Raw genomic sequence first — 15371 nt, forward strand, 5'->3', positions numbered from 1 at the left:
AGATTTGCTGCCTTGAAAACTTACAATAAGCCACTTAAAAACATGGCTAGGATATCCTAAGAGGTTTCATTTCCATTTATCAGATGACTGTAAATCAGGGCAGTGATGAACTGCTGTGACACAGCATCATGCAAGATTTAGCAAATGATGCAAAACGTTCCCCACTAACTTCCTTTTTGCTATCTTGCCTTCTGCTATTGGTGGGATGTGCCAGCTGAGATGTGGACTCACAGACACCTCAAGCTGGTTCTTTGGTGAATAAAGATTGCTTGTTTGGATATAGGAGAACTCTGTATCTCCATACAATCATGCTGGCTTTCCTGGCAGTTTCACCAATTCTCCTGCTCCCCCTACCCTCACCTTTAGATTTAATAATTTCAGTCTCTTATTTTTTCTGCTATATGATGACCCTTTTTTTATTTTGCCTATAATTCCATCCCTCTCCCCAACCAGGTCCAATGGCTTAGTCTAGAAAGCACTGCCAAGGGTCTAAGCCTGTATTTTAGGAAAAACCTTTTGCACCGCACTGTTCCTGGCCCAAGATGGAGGGATGGGCTCTAGGCACCATTCCACTGTCTAGGATCCTGTGGGGTCCCCAGGGGCATTATGATAATCTTGGCCATGCCCAGGTGGCAATGTTGAAGAAAGATTAGCATCTCCTTGGGATCTTTCCTGTGCAAGGGTTTTCCTTTGGAGTATTCAAGACTTAGGTGGATGTGTGTCATGGTTTCATGGTTTTGGTTATCAGTATTCCACATCATAACATCATGTAATGCACTGGGGGTTTGACTGCTGATGCTCAAGTTCCGGGTGCCTGTCCGGAGGAGAAGAACAACTACATTTCCCCAGGGGGCTTTGCGGTCAGCGAGGAGATATAACTCCCGGCAAGGTCACCTGATGCTCTCTTCTTTGCCTGCGCTTCTCCGTCTGCGCTTCTCTGCCTGTGCTTCTCTGCCTGTGCTTCTCTGCCTGCGCTTCTCTGCCTGCACTTCTTCATCGGCTCAACTGGACTGCACTTCTCATCTCAGCATTGTGGTGAGGCCGATCCACCTTCCAGACACACACTCTCTCATTATATTCTGCTGATACTATATTTAGTAAATTAGTTTGTTTCACCTCAGATTGTTGCCGCTGTTTTCAATTATTTTCCTTTTCCAGGGGCATGGATCTGCGGATCCCTCCGCCCTTCTAGTCACGGAACCGGACCGAACCAGCCCGTAAACCACTGACAATGTGATCCAAGGCAGCCTGGTTTAGTGGGTGGCAGTTTTGCTTATGGCAGGGGGGTTGGAACTAGGTGATATTTAAGGTCCCCTCCATCCTAAGCCATTCTATGATTCTATGATTCCTTTCAACTTGAGATATTGTGTTTCAAGGTTTTTACTAATGAAAAGTGTTATTAGGCTCTCTGTTCTGTTACCCCCTAGGATTCGGAGACAGAACTCTTGAGGGCATACCTCCAGGAGTTCTTGGCAGTGGGATCTGGTAAGCCCTTGCACCGACCTCTTTGTTGACTCTGGTGATCTGTGGATGGTAACATGCACCTGAGGTCACAGGAAAGATCAATACTGGTTGCAGTATTATAGAATAAGCGTAAAGGTTTCTTAGGGTCCTTAGAGAGCATAAGCACCTAAACATAATAGGAACATAATGCTATGAATAATGCATTATTTCACTAACAGCTGCTTTGATATAAGGAATACCTCCCTCAGACTTCTCCAGCCCTTTTAAATCTCTTTTAACTCTAAAATAGTAGAAAATAGGTCTCTTTTACAGCAAACACAGAGTTTTCCTGGGCAAAAATCCTCTTGTTTTGTTCCTACCACAATTGTTTTCTGCTAAAAGTAGCCTTGTAAGCACCAATTATTGTGTCATTTATCATCTGGAGAATAGGTGCTGCACTCTCTGAAACATGCAGTACTGGAACCTGATTCGAAGAGTCATTTGGTGCTTCATCTTTAAAGATCATATTTTTCTGTCTTTTTTTTTTTTTTTTTTTTTTCTCCACTGACTTGCTGCTTGAACTTGCTTAACATGCTCTGTATCTGATACTTTCAAAATTTTTTCCTCTTGGTTCCTGGTAGCTAAAAAAATAATTCTATGCCTTATCTGCAGCTAAAGCCACTAAAAAAGCAGAGACAAAGGGTTGGAAACAGTCTCAGGGTTGTGATGGTTTTCTCTTTCTTTTTCTTTGCTGTGGTTATTATGATTCTATTTTATTTTTCTCTTTTTAAGATGAATAGAGATAACTGCAACAGAGAATTAAAGCCTTTGCTATTGTGTAATTTTTTTTTTTTTTTAAGTGGAGAAAACTTATTAAATGCTTTAAAAAAAAAAGCTTTTTTCTACTGACCACAAATAGAAACTGTTTTAATTTAAGATTCTTTTAGTAAAAGGTTGGGCTTTTGAAGTTGGTCAAGAGGGGACCTTTGATGCCTCTTGTTTATTGTTGAAGAGAAGGAAAATGGAAGGAAACAGACTTTCTTGGTGTATTCCTGTTTATACTCTTATTTTCTTTTGGGACAATGCTTAAACAATTTGAAGCAGATCAGTTCGTGTCCTTAATGCAGAGTGTCTGCTGGGAGAGCAAGATGACAATCTACTGAACGAGTCCAGTTCTACACCCATGTTTACTGTCTAAACTTGCAGTAAAGAGAAGTAGATTTATGGGTGGTGGAGAATGTAGTGGTTAGCTTTGCTGAGTGCAGTCTTAGTGGTAGTATGAATATCTATCCAGCAGCTCGCATGTAGCATCTAGCACATTAATTTCAGATTAGCTAGGAACAGTAATGCCAGAATACTTCAAAATAGATGCTACTTCTCTAATTCTGTAAGTTAAAACAAAAACAACAAAAAAATAGTGATTGCCTCTGGCATTACAGATAGTTACAAAGTCAAATGCACATGTTTTCTATATGTAAGGCTACACATGTACCACTGTTCTATAAAAGTGCATCTGTGCATCATCTTGAATCTCATGTCATCAGCTTTGCATGGCATTTACTAGCAGGATATCATTAGAAAGGAAATTCACAGTATAATTAAGAAAACGTATGGTTCTTGCTGGCCATCATTTTTCTCCTTATCTTTAACAAAAAAATGAATATGTAATATCTGAATTCCCTTAAATAACATGAACTAGCATATGGCAAACTTGCCAGCTACCAGGGTGTGCTCTTACTCTCTGCTTTCTTACAGCCTACCTTAGCTGGCATATCTTATGTCAGTGAATCCTTTGATTTGCGTTCTAGAAGTCAGGAGTCTGAAGTGGTAATGATGCTTTCTGTAGCCTTGAAAGTTTTATTACTGTACATATCAAGAATCCGATTCTTGCAGACTATCAGATTCTTGCAGTGCACAGAAGTGAGACATGAATTTCAGCATAGCTGCAGATTTACACTTGTAAAGGAGAAGAGGACTGATGCTGTCAGTGGTAATGATATAGACTGAAAAAAAGGTGAAACTTCTGTGTTCTCAAATTGGCTCTAAAAAACTGTAATTCTAAATGTATATGCTAAACCTGAGATTTTACTGTGGTTTATGCTTGCTTAAAGTTGCAGAAATATTTAAAAGGGCTTTTGCCAAACAAAACAAGATGCATGAAAGACCATATCTTGTTTCAGGCAACTGTGATTACTTTTCTTTTGGTGCTGTTTGTTTATTTGTTTGAAATAAAAATAGTAATTAAAAAAATTGAGACAGCTAGCTGGGAGAGAGTATAGTTCAACAGAGAGACCTCTTTTTCCAGTTGAGACAAACTTGCAACAAAACGGGCTAAGATGAGGTGTCCGTAGAAAGTCATCTTATTTGACTTACCTCCTTCCCGCAATATAGGGTAACTGGAAGATAGAGAGGAGAGCTGCCTGGGAAAGTAACTGGGAGTAGCATCACTCATGCCAGAGGCTTTGAGATGTAGATCTATCCATTCTATCTACTGCTAATTTCTATTTGCTATGGAGTGTTGAATGTAGCAGAGGCTTCAAAGTTTTATCACAGGTTAGAAAACACTAGTTTACAAAGCCAACAAGAATCTCAGACATATGATGGAACAGATCAGTCTAATTGAAGGTATTCACCCATATTTGACAGGATTTTTTTTTTTTAATTTTTTTTTTAATTTTTTTATTTTTTATTTTTTTTTTTTTAGTTAGCAGTGATCCTACTGCATGGAAATTTGTATCCGAGTTTGCAGTCTTCAATACGCAGCCATTATATGTGTGCAAAAAGGTATTTTATATGATTAATCCCACGTTATTGAAAATTTGAGGGGATCTCTACATTGTGTAGCAAAATTGTACAGTGTGTGTACTTTGCCTGTGAAGCAAAGTGAGTGTGTCGACTCTTGCACAGACTCTGTGATGACTGGCTGAGTTGAGATCACAGGGCTGCATGGTAATACTGGTATGACATACTGTTATCAAGGTCTAAGCTAATGCCACTCCAAAGCAGTACAACACTATACAACATACATACATTATCTCAGTTTGTGTTTTAGGATTTGAATCACTAGTCTCAAAATTTTTATTAAAGGAAAACACTTTAAACATTTTATTGAGAGACCGCATGAATTATCTTGGTTCAATACTTTACCCTGTTAAAGGTAGTGAGATCCTTAAGTTTGTTGAAGAATGCCCCAGTCTGATGGTACTACTTCACTGGCGTAAAGAAGGAAAAAAGGAGAAGACAAAAGACTTTTTACACAGCATTGTGTAAAAAGTGACTGGGACTCATTGTCAAATTAGTAAGGCAAAATATAAGAAATGGAATAGATGCCTATAATGAGATTTGCATGTAGCTTCAATTTGAGATCCCACAATGCTGTGGCATTTATAAATCTCAACAGTAGTCTCCTTTTCCTTTTCCTTTTCCTTTTTCCTTTCTTTTCCTTTTCCTTTTCCTTTTCCTTTTCCTTTTCCTTTTCCTTTTCCTTTTCCTTTTCCTTTTCCTTTTCCTTTTCCTTTCCTGCCTTCCCCTTCCCCTTTTTCTTTCATTTCTTTTCCTTCCTTCCTCCCTCCCTTCCTCCCTCCCTCCCTCCCTTCTTTTCTTTCTGTCAGTTGTGACTTCTAATCATTAAGTGACTAAAAGATTTGTCAATCACATTTTTTCCCCTCTTTCTTTAGAAGTACTTCAGTGTTACTGTCATGTATATGTGACACTTAGGATTATACTCCTGTTGCAGGATAATTCTTTTCACACTGAAGTTAGATTTTGCTATTCAGTTGACAATCAGTCCTCTATAAAGCCTATTCCATGAGGAAATGTTTGGCAGCACATGGGGAAATCCAGCTATTGGCTAAAACCCTCTGTTATGAGTTGACAGGAAGAAGCTCTAATCAGGGACAGCTGACCTGGGGATGACAGTGCTCTTCCATACTCATTACGTTGTTCCAGAATTTTGTTTTTGTTCCACCTTGGCACAAAAAGAAAACCTTTTGAACTTTTTAATGCCAATCAGTCCCTGACAAACTCAGAGTAATATTTTCCAGTTCAAATCCAGATCCAGAAATCAAGAGCTGTAATGGGGCTCTTTCGTGTCTCATGTTAGTATTCTTACTGACCAGCCACAGAGTTAATCTCTATTTCTGTCCCTCTTGCTGTGCTCCTTGTGCCACCTTTTCAGCTGAAACTCAGCATTTCTCCAACACATCTTAGTGTACATCATTAAGAATAAATCTTTTTGCCAATTCTAATAATAATAATAATAAAAAGGATATGTTTAAATTGAAACTTAAAAAAAAATGTAATGAAAATAAGTATTGTAAATTATAAATAGAGCTACAGAAAAATAAAAAAAAAGAACCTTGGTGCCAACATGGCATAGCCAACATAGCCAACACTGGACCTCCCAGATTATTGCCAATCTGTTTCATGAAAAGTTTATTGAGTGTATGTCAATTGACATCTTGGATCGAAAAATGCAGCATGTGAATGCTTACTATCACAGTGAATTGCTTCATTGGCTTTGCTCAGTCTTTGGAAGGGGGAAGCAATACCCTCACTGAGTATTACTTTCCTAAGTGGAGCTATGTCAAAAAGGGAGAATTTAAGAATATGCATTCTAACTGACAGTACAAGACTGAGGCTTTTTACACACAACTGCAATAAGCAGTCAAAGGGCAAAAGGAAATCTGAATTGGGTTCAGCTGAATATATTGAAAGTCTTATTGAAAGATCACTGTTTCACTTTATGAGTATGGTCTTTGATATCAATAGAATGCAGTGAGACTGTTTTCCTCTTTTTATTTCTTGGAACAAGTTGTATACCTGTTCACTGACATCATGTTTAATTTACCTGGGTTTAGCACCCAGAGAGTATAGTGTAACTGAAAAGCAGAGACAGCAGCTGAGGAACTCTATGAAACAAGCATCAAAATGTGTTACTTCATACTGAAATAAGAAATACAGTAGTTAGGAGATGAACTTTTAGAAGGTAATAGGATACTAGTCATAAGTCATTTACAGAAAGAGAGTAACCAGGAAAATTAATATGCCAATGGAGAATAGAAAAAAAATAAAAATAAAAAATAAAAAACAACCCCAACAACCCAAAGGTATGAACTAAAAGCAATAGGGTTGATTTTAACCTATCTGTATTGATCTGTCTATCTATCTACCTATCAAGCTTTCTTATGAATTTTTTAGACCTTGTTTATGTTTTAGCTATAACAGAGAGGATGAAGTAAATGAGCCCAATTAGTTTGGTAATAAATAAAATGAGCACAGGAAATTATACACAATGACAGAGAGAGAAGAGATAAGTCTCCCAGTCCAAATGAAGAAAAGTCTCATCTACAAGTGTGAAATGAAATACCTTGGATATTTTAAGAAAAGGCTGATTAGACTGATATGACATTTACTTCAAATACTGGAAGAGAAACTTTGTCAAAATGAAATCATGAGTGTCATAAAGAACTAATACACAAAAAAGAAATCTAAATAATCTATTAATGCACAAGGACATTCAAATGAAGTTGAAAATTGCTGACGTGATGAACATTCAGTGAGTCGTTGACATTTTGGACATTACTAATGAGATGAAATGTTTAAGTTTGAAACTGATATATAAGAAACAGATGCCTCCTGTTTTGCTGTTTTATTTGTTGTTTTCTCACCTTCACTACTCCCAGATTGAGGTAGAAAAATAAAACTATAATATGTATAATATTTGTAAGAAACTTTATCCTAAATACTATAATGGGGAAATTAACAATATGAAGAAATAGAAGAGACAAGATATGCAAGATATAATCACAAGTTGCAGGGTAGTTAAGGTGGGAAGCTACTTCAGGAGATCTCCAGTCCAACCTTCTGTTCTAAACAAAAATAACTTTGAAGTCAGGCAAGGTTGTTCAGGGCTTTTTTCCAGTCGGGTCTTGAAAACCTCTAAGGATGGTTCAACCTCTCTAGGCAACAGTCTTACTATTCTAATTGGGAAAAAAGTTTCTTATGTCCAGTTTATTTTGCTTTGTTTTGTTACTTCTCATCCTACCACAAAACAGCTCTGTGAAGAGCCTTGTTCCTGTTGGACCATTCATTCAGCATGCTTAATTCCCTCTGAAAGGCATAATTTTCCCCCACTATAGTGACTGATCCCCTCAATTTGATGTCATCTGCAAACTCTATGCAGGTCTATCTGTCAGCTCTTCCACATAATTGAAAGTGACATTAAATGAAACTGAGACCAGCCTCAATGCACTTGTTACTGGCCTCAGACAGAGTACAACCCATTAACTTCTGCCTCTCAAGTCTGATCATCCACTGTGGCAAGATATTTTCTCATTTTGTTATATTCTGATCTTGGTGGGAACAACATTCTGAAAACAAAATGACTTCCTTATTGTGCCTTAAAGAAATAATTTTAGCTGTAATTTGAACAAGTGGAATTGGAAAAAAAAAAAAAATGCTTTGTCTATTCTTGTCCTGGAAACTTTTAAAAAGGAACTCTTTTAAACTGTGTTCTCACTAGCAGGATGTATCTCTTGCCAGCATATACAGAGATGGTCTATGATATAAATGATTTCACAGAACAGTGCTATTGAGCTCTGCTGAGAAACTTGAGTTGGCATTCTGGTGGGAAGGTCCTTCCAGCACAAGTCTAAAAATGGCCAAAATCATCAGCATCAAACTGAATAAAATATAGCCAGCAAGTTCTTGTAGAATATACATAAAACAGTTCTCTCAAGGAAAATAAATTATTTTAACATGTAGTGTAAATGTAAATGTTCCTACAAAATAACTACTTCTGATTTTGCTAACATTCATTCTGGTCCCACCAAATTCCACAGAATTTAAGCTTACAGGATTTGTATCATCAGATAAATTTAACCAACTCTGCTACAAAATACTTCAATTTTCCAAGTGGCTATAAGCAAAACACTGCTGCAGAAGAATATAATTATAGGAAAATAACGGATAATGAGCTATTAATTCTCAAAAATATTTGTTTTCCCTCTTGTAAAATTTAAATTCAAAATGCTCTATTTTAAGGACATTATGATCTTGATACATTTTTTTTTTTCCTGATTTCCTTAAGATAAAGAAATATGTGATAAGACATTGAAAGGATAGGTACAATGCATAAACGATGTCTCAGAACAGTGAATTTCCTAAGTTTTGAAAAAAGCTCATCATCACACCAGCAAACAAAACGCAAGATCACAAGAAGTACCTGAGCCATATGTGGGTTTACCAGCACTTCATTATCCATTGTAATTTACCTCTATAAAGGAATGTAAACATTCAAACATCAGGGAACAGTTCTGATGTTTTATCTGGTTCTTAATAGATGTGCTAAAAATGCCCAAACTTCTCTAAAAATTTAGGAATATTTTCCACTTATTTTGTAAATTTAACATTTTCACAATATTAATTGTAAGATCTTGAGACCAGAGACACATTTGATAAACTCTGCAAGCACTCAACAAGCAATCTCCAGTACTTCTCTGTTTTTCTATTTTGCAAATGTTCATAATCATGAAAACAAACATTTTCAACTTGTTACAACAAACAAAAAATGTTTGTGTGGTCATCTATCTGTCTGTGATAATGCTGACTTCACATATTAAATTCCCGCAAAGTTTGTTTTTTGCAGTAACAGCTCCATCTAAGAGTAATGACTTGTGCCGTCTCGAACTAACTATAAACTCAAGACAGGATGAACAATCTGCTTTCTTCCCTACATTTATACCACACTTTTTTATTGAAAGAATTCAAAATACAGTAGCTATACAGTAACTTGTGAACACTCAAGCGAAACCTTCAAGTTAAATTCAAATACTTAACATGGCAACTTATTCATATTAAATCTTAAGTAATGCTACCAAAAAGCTCTATGAATGTCAGGGCCCATTTCTTTCACTGTTGGCTCTGGGATTACAGGACTAAACTCTTTAAATTATCTTTAAGAATCTTAATAAAGTTAATATTTACATACAGTAAGAGTTCTAGAAAAAAAATATTTCAAGCTCTTCAGGTTTTCTGGTGTTGTGAGCTGAGTTTTTGCTATATTTTTCCCTTCTATTGAACTACACAATAATCAAAGCTTTCCAGCACGTTTCCATTTGGCTTCCTGAAAGGAAGCAGCTCATTTTTTTCCTTCCTTCTGAGCCTCTGCAGTTATTTTTAAAAAGGACATCTTAAATTAAAAGGAATGTTCCCACAGCGATTACTTTGCCACTGAGCTTTTGCATTTGTATGAAAGCCTATAGGCATCAAATGAAGGAAGGGAGCTGTGCATGGAACACTAGCAACAACATACATCACTATCTGAGAATGTGTGTACAGCATGAGGAGTTCTGTTACTGTCATCAAAAAACATTCAGACTAAAGACATAAATTTACTACTTTCCTGACAGCCTTTGCGGGTCATACTATGTGGAGATGCACAGATCATTGAACCTTGTGAGAGAAGCCACTTCTGCAGGAAGGTTTTCTCAGTGAACAAGAATGAAAGGTTGCTTTTTTACATCTTACAAACAAACCTAGAAATATTGTTTTGGTTGTAGCTCACAGTAATGTCCATTTTTGCTGGAGAAAAGTTTTCATTTAACAGCTTAATATCTGGGAATGTTGAGGAAACCATTTTTTGCTGTAGAATTGTTAGTTGCCTGGAGTCGCTTGTATCAACATATACTTCTCAGTGTAGTGACAGAAAATAAATATTTCCCTCAACAAATAAGTTACAGATATAAAAAGAAATAATAAATTTAAGAGGAGGGTCCAGGAAAGAGTATTTTGTGAACTGCCGTTAGGAAGCTTTGATCTTCTCCATTTACTTACTTTGCAGTGAATGTAAGAGAGCTTTCTATTTATCAAGGAACAGTTTTGAATAAAATTTTCATAGTCAATACATAATTACTTGGCTAATCAGTATAAATCCATGAATATGTGCAAAAGAAGTACATTAAATTACTGTCTATTTTAGCTTGTAACTGACATATTCAATGATGTTGAAAAATATATGTGAACCCACTCTGCACTACTGAAGGATAATGAAGAGATTCCTTCATGTAACCAGTATAAACATCAGCCACAATGTAACAGATCGTCTGCAATATATCTTCTCAGATAAAATGTGATCTCCCACTATTTTGTTATTTTTTTCCTATTATTTTCTTAAAACTGAAATGTTTCTTTTTTTGAGAATATACCTGTCTGTTAGTCTTTGGGTGTTTTTTTTTTTTTTAACGCATTATGTAATTTTACAGGACTTTTTCTATTTGTTTATCTTTAATGCATTTTGGGCTGCTATGTACTGTGTGATGCAAATGGTAATTAATAAGCACCCAGTAATGAGCTAATATAATCCTCAGAGGATAAGTGGGTGTGAAGATAGATTTCACAATACCTGGAGGATATTTGGTGTATGTCTGGATGAATGATTTACATCAGTCTGAATCCTTTTTTAAGTGTTTCCAAATTATTTATTGATTTTTCCATCTCTTTTCCACCTTTCATGCAATAGACATTTTTATTTTCTCTTCCTACATTTACTAACACTGTTAGTAACACTGTATTTGGAAAACATTTTGTTATGCATGGCACATATTATGGAATATGATACTAATGATTTTCTACTTTGTTGAATGCAATCATTCTGGAAGACTAACAGCTTGTTAGATGTTAAGTAGAAGGATTTATATTTTTCTGCCTCTGATGGCTGTCATTACAATTCTGCTATTAAAAAAAAAAAGAAAAGAAAAAAAAAAGAAAGATTGTTATAGATTAGAACGGAAAAATAATATTAAATGAATAAAGAAAGGAGGGGAAAGGAGTAAAAAATAAATCAAATTTTCTTAATCAATGAAGTTAAGAACAGATTTAGAGAAGATGAAGTTACTGAAAAAAAGTTGTGAGCAAGACAATTCTGTCTTAATGAATGAATTTTATTTTAAATATGAAACAGGAAAAGTAATAATTTCAACTGGGATCTGATACCATGTGTCTTACTTTTTATGATGATACTTTGAAGTACATCAAATCACCCAGATAATTTCCATGAAAGTGAGGAGCCTTTCCTACAAAGCATCATAAATTAAACTGAAAAGAATTCTAACTGGCTGCTTTTCATTTGTTTGTTTTGTTTTTCTGTGGGGAAGAAATAATTCAATTTTCTTCTGCATTCAGCCATCTCTGCTCATTAGTCCTGCTGATGGGAAAAAGATTGGTTATGATGGTGTTTAGGGAGGTATCAATAGTTACCTACTAGAGACCTACTAGAGTGTATATTGCACAATAGGACAGCAACACAATTATAAAGCCAAAATTAAAAGGGGATTTTTTTTCTTTGTTTCTTTTAAATGACATCTTTTCAGAGACAGTAACCATACTTTTGGCTTAGACATCCCAAATCTTATCAAGATATCTTGATTTTCAACTTTGTGAGACAAGTCTTGTTTGTTTCTTGACATGAAATCCATAATAAGCAGTGGTGCATGCTTTGCTAGTAATTAGTGCTGAGTTGTTGGTTTCTCGTTATATTTAACCTACCAGCTCACATGTCACAGTCACATAATCTGTAAACCTTGAGCTAGTTTGTGAGACTGTTATAGAGTAAAATATAACTAGATTACCTGAGTTTTTGTTTTTAATGAAATCCTGACTTTATGTCTGTAGGAGTCAGTGAGAAGTTACACTTTGACATTACAGAGCAAGATCAAATCCCTGGAATATTCTTTCCTCCTTGCTTCTATTAAAAGACTTATCTATTATATTCAATATATGTTTCTTATTATTATCTAGGACTTATTTTTTTCCCTTTAGACAAAAGTACTACATTTCCTCCAGTTGAAGAACAGTTGAAAGCTGGACTGATCTTTAAAGGTACAGGATAACTTCCTTCAAATGCTGATACTACAAATTTTCTACTACTACTCTACATAAAAGAACAACCTTAGTAGAATCCTAGAATTGTTTCCATTTTGTGTAGGACAGATTAATTAGCCTACTAAAGGGAATGCCTTGCAAAATCAAAACAGTCCTAAAAACTTATATTCTGGCAGAGAATATATATAATTACAGGAAAAGCTCCCAGATTCTTCATGGTGTTGTCCTGACATAATCTCTTTTATGATGTCTAGAAACAATAGATCAAGAGCAAGAAACATCTCTTTTCTGGCAAGGGATATTCGTAAGTTATTTTACAATATTACCAAGAGAAAAATAAATAACTGAACTTGTTTAGTGTTACTATATCCTAAGCCATGATGCTTTTTTTTAAATATAGAATAAGGATAAATAACATGTTTTGTAATTCTAACTGAAAGAACTGGAAGAGAAACAGAAACTTTCAGACAAACCTACAATTTTAGGAAGGAAAAGTAAATTCCAATGGTAAATGTAGTTTCAGGATGAATAATTCAAATTTGTGTTGCAACAAATAAATAAGTAGAAGTAACTGTTTTAATCAACCATCTGTGTGAGAAAAAAAAACATATTGGCATCTATTATGCAAAGAAATTATACTTCAAATCCATGAAGCCATTAGTTGGAAAAGTTTAAGTAAGATTTTACTAATTACATGAAAATATTCTATGAGTTTCCACTCATGAAGTTCATGACTGAGCCATTAGAGATGGAATTTTTTGGAATAAATCCTCTTTTGGGGGGCTGCTTGTTCCCATTCTTTACAGAGTGCTTGAATAAATTAATTCTAAGACAACTGTTTTATTTCATCTCTACATTTTCTGTAATAGCATTTGCTATCTTAAAACTGTATAGACTGCAACTATCTAATGATTAGGGCTGTGAAAATGAGGGTATGTGAGGATATGTATGATTATGATTAAGAAGAGGAGGACAGCAACATCTCAAGAGATGAGGCGCAGAGGACTACGATGAAAACTCTCAGATGTAGAATACAATGCGAATCTGTATATGGAATTTTTCAACTATTATGCTACAATGTGTTTTAAATTCCTTGAACAATACATGAATCTTGGAAAATGAAATCAAATAGAATCAATGTTCTCTTTCTTTACAACTTGCTTTTTAGAGCAGATTTCTGTAATTGCTAAGCTCCTCCCAACCCCTAGATTTCCCCTTGGGTTATTCGATGCGTGACCGTAGTCAGTCATTTTCATTTAGGACAGATTTTGGTGGATATGCTCCGATTTAACAAAGAAATATTTCCATTCCTTTCATGAATCAGCAGCTGTTGTCCCTGACAGCTGGGTTAGTCAGGCTGAAGTACAAGTACGTGCTCATTGGATGATACTTCATTTGTTAAATCACTTGACTAGTCATACTGATGAGTAATAACTCACATAAAACCATAAAAAAAAATAATAATAAAAAATCAGCAAACAAACTGACAGTGGCAGTTTAAGCCATGAACTGAATTCACCAAAACTGATCACAGGAAATGTTAGAGGCCAACTCTGAGCACACCTAGGAAACAGAAAGGGGAATGAGACCAATGGTCTGTATATGAAATCAGTTATTACAGATTCAATGGACAAGTGTTTAACTTAATTAGATGTTTCTATTCTATTTTTTCCTACTTACAGAGAGTATCATTCATTCTGAAATTTGCTATGATTCTGCTTCACTGAAAGGAAACATTCAGGATTTATAAAAACTGGTGCCTGGGTCAGCAATGGAAAACACAAGTAATAGAGTTTTACAGGGACTAAAGGAGAGGGCCTGGAGGAAAAATGACTCATTGGCAGGATGCAGGACATCACTTTTTGCCTTATCACTCCTGTTATCCTTTTGTGTAGGTATCTACCACTACATATAAACCATATGCACTCCTTCGTCTACATGCAATTAAAAAGAGATGGATTATCTCAGAAATCTTGCCTAACACGCTGAATGTATTTTCCCTAAATACTTTTTCTTAGTCTAACTTCCAGGCATGCTTTCCTCATTGTCTATAAGGAATATGTTTTTCCTTTCTTCTGTCTATAACTTTTGAAGATACTGGTTGAAATATGGTGCTCCTTGAAGCTGAAGCCTCCATGAAAACATGTCAGATTCTACAGGACAACCTTTATTAGACACGAGGGAATCCATACATGGGAACACTGTATGATTAAATCTTCATTGGGACTTGCATCTCAGCATAGAAGAATCTGAGGACAAGACAAACTCATAAGAAAGGAAGCATACAAAATTTTTGTACCCAGAGAAATATGTCTTGTCTGGAAGCTAGCTGAAATAGAAGAATTTTGAAGAAAATGAGCAAATTTAAGTGTCAAATATCAAAAGAACAAATGCAATAGGATTTTCAAGAGTTCAGAATGTTAGAAAATTCCTAAGAACTTCAGTAAGATCAATAGAATCTGTGTTAAATGCTTCTGAAATGCCAGACTAGACTACTTTTCCCAGCTTGTGTATTGCTCTTTTCTGTAGATTCTCCACTGATCTTAGTCATGCAGTATGAATAAAGATAACTGTAGCTGAAAGTAAATAAGGCCATCTGATAAGACTATGTATGACAGGAATTTTTAAACATTGGAATGGTGGCCTCACAATGTCAATTTGGAGAGTCTGACTCTGTCTAACAGTCACAATTTCACTTTTGTATCACAATACAACTTTTGTATTGTGATGAGCAATCTACTAGCCAGTATATTTCTCCCCAACATCTCTGCTTTGGCAGCAAACAGAACATGAAATTCTGCTGTCTTTCCTCAGGCAGATCTCCCTTCATACGAAAAGCAACTCGGAGAAAAGCAAAAGTGAGAAATAAAGGATTTATTGACATTTTGTTAAATTCTGTGTGATATTTGTCTTTTTTTTTTTAAGTGTTATATAACTCTCTAAGAGTTATAACTCTTAGATGAATCCAGTGGCATGTTGCTGGGAAAGGGGCTATCACTGTATCCGTCAGATCAACCCGCAGCCTCAGAAAACCATTCTTCCTTCAG

The sequence above is a fragment of the Meleagris gallopavo genome, chromosome 1 (assembly GCF_905368555.1).
Source record: "Meleagris gallopavo chromosome 1, MGAL_WU_HG_1.1, whole genome shotgun sequence".
Lineage (NCBI taxonomy): Eukaryota > Metazoa > Chordata > Aves > Galliformes > Phasianidae > Meleagris > Meleagris gallopavo.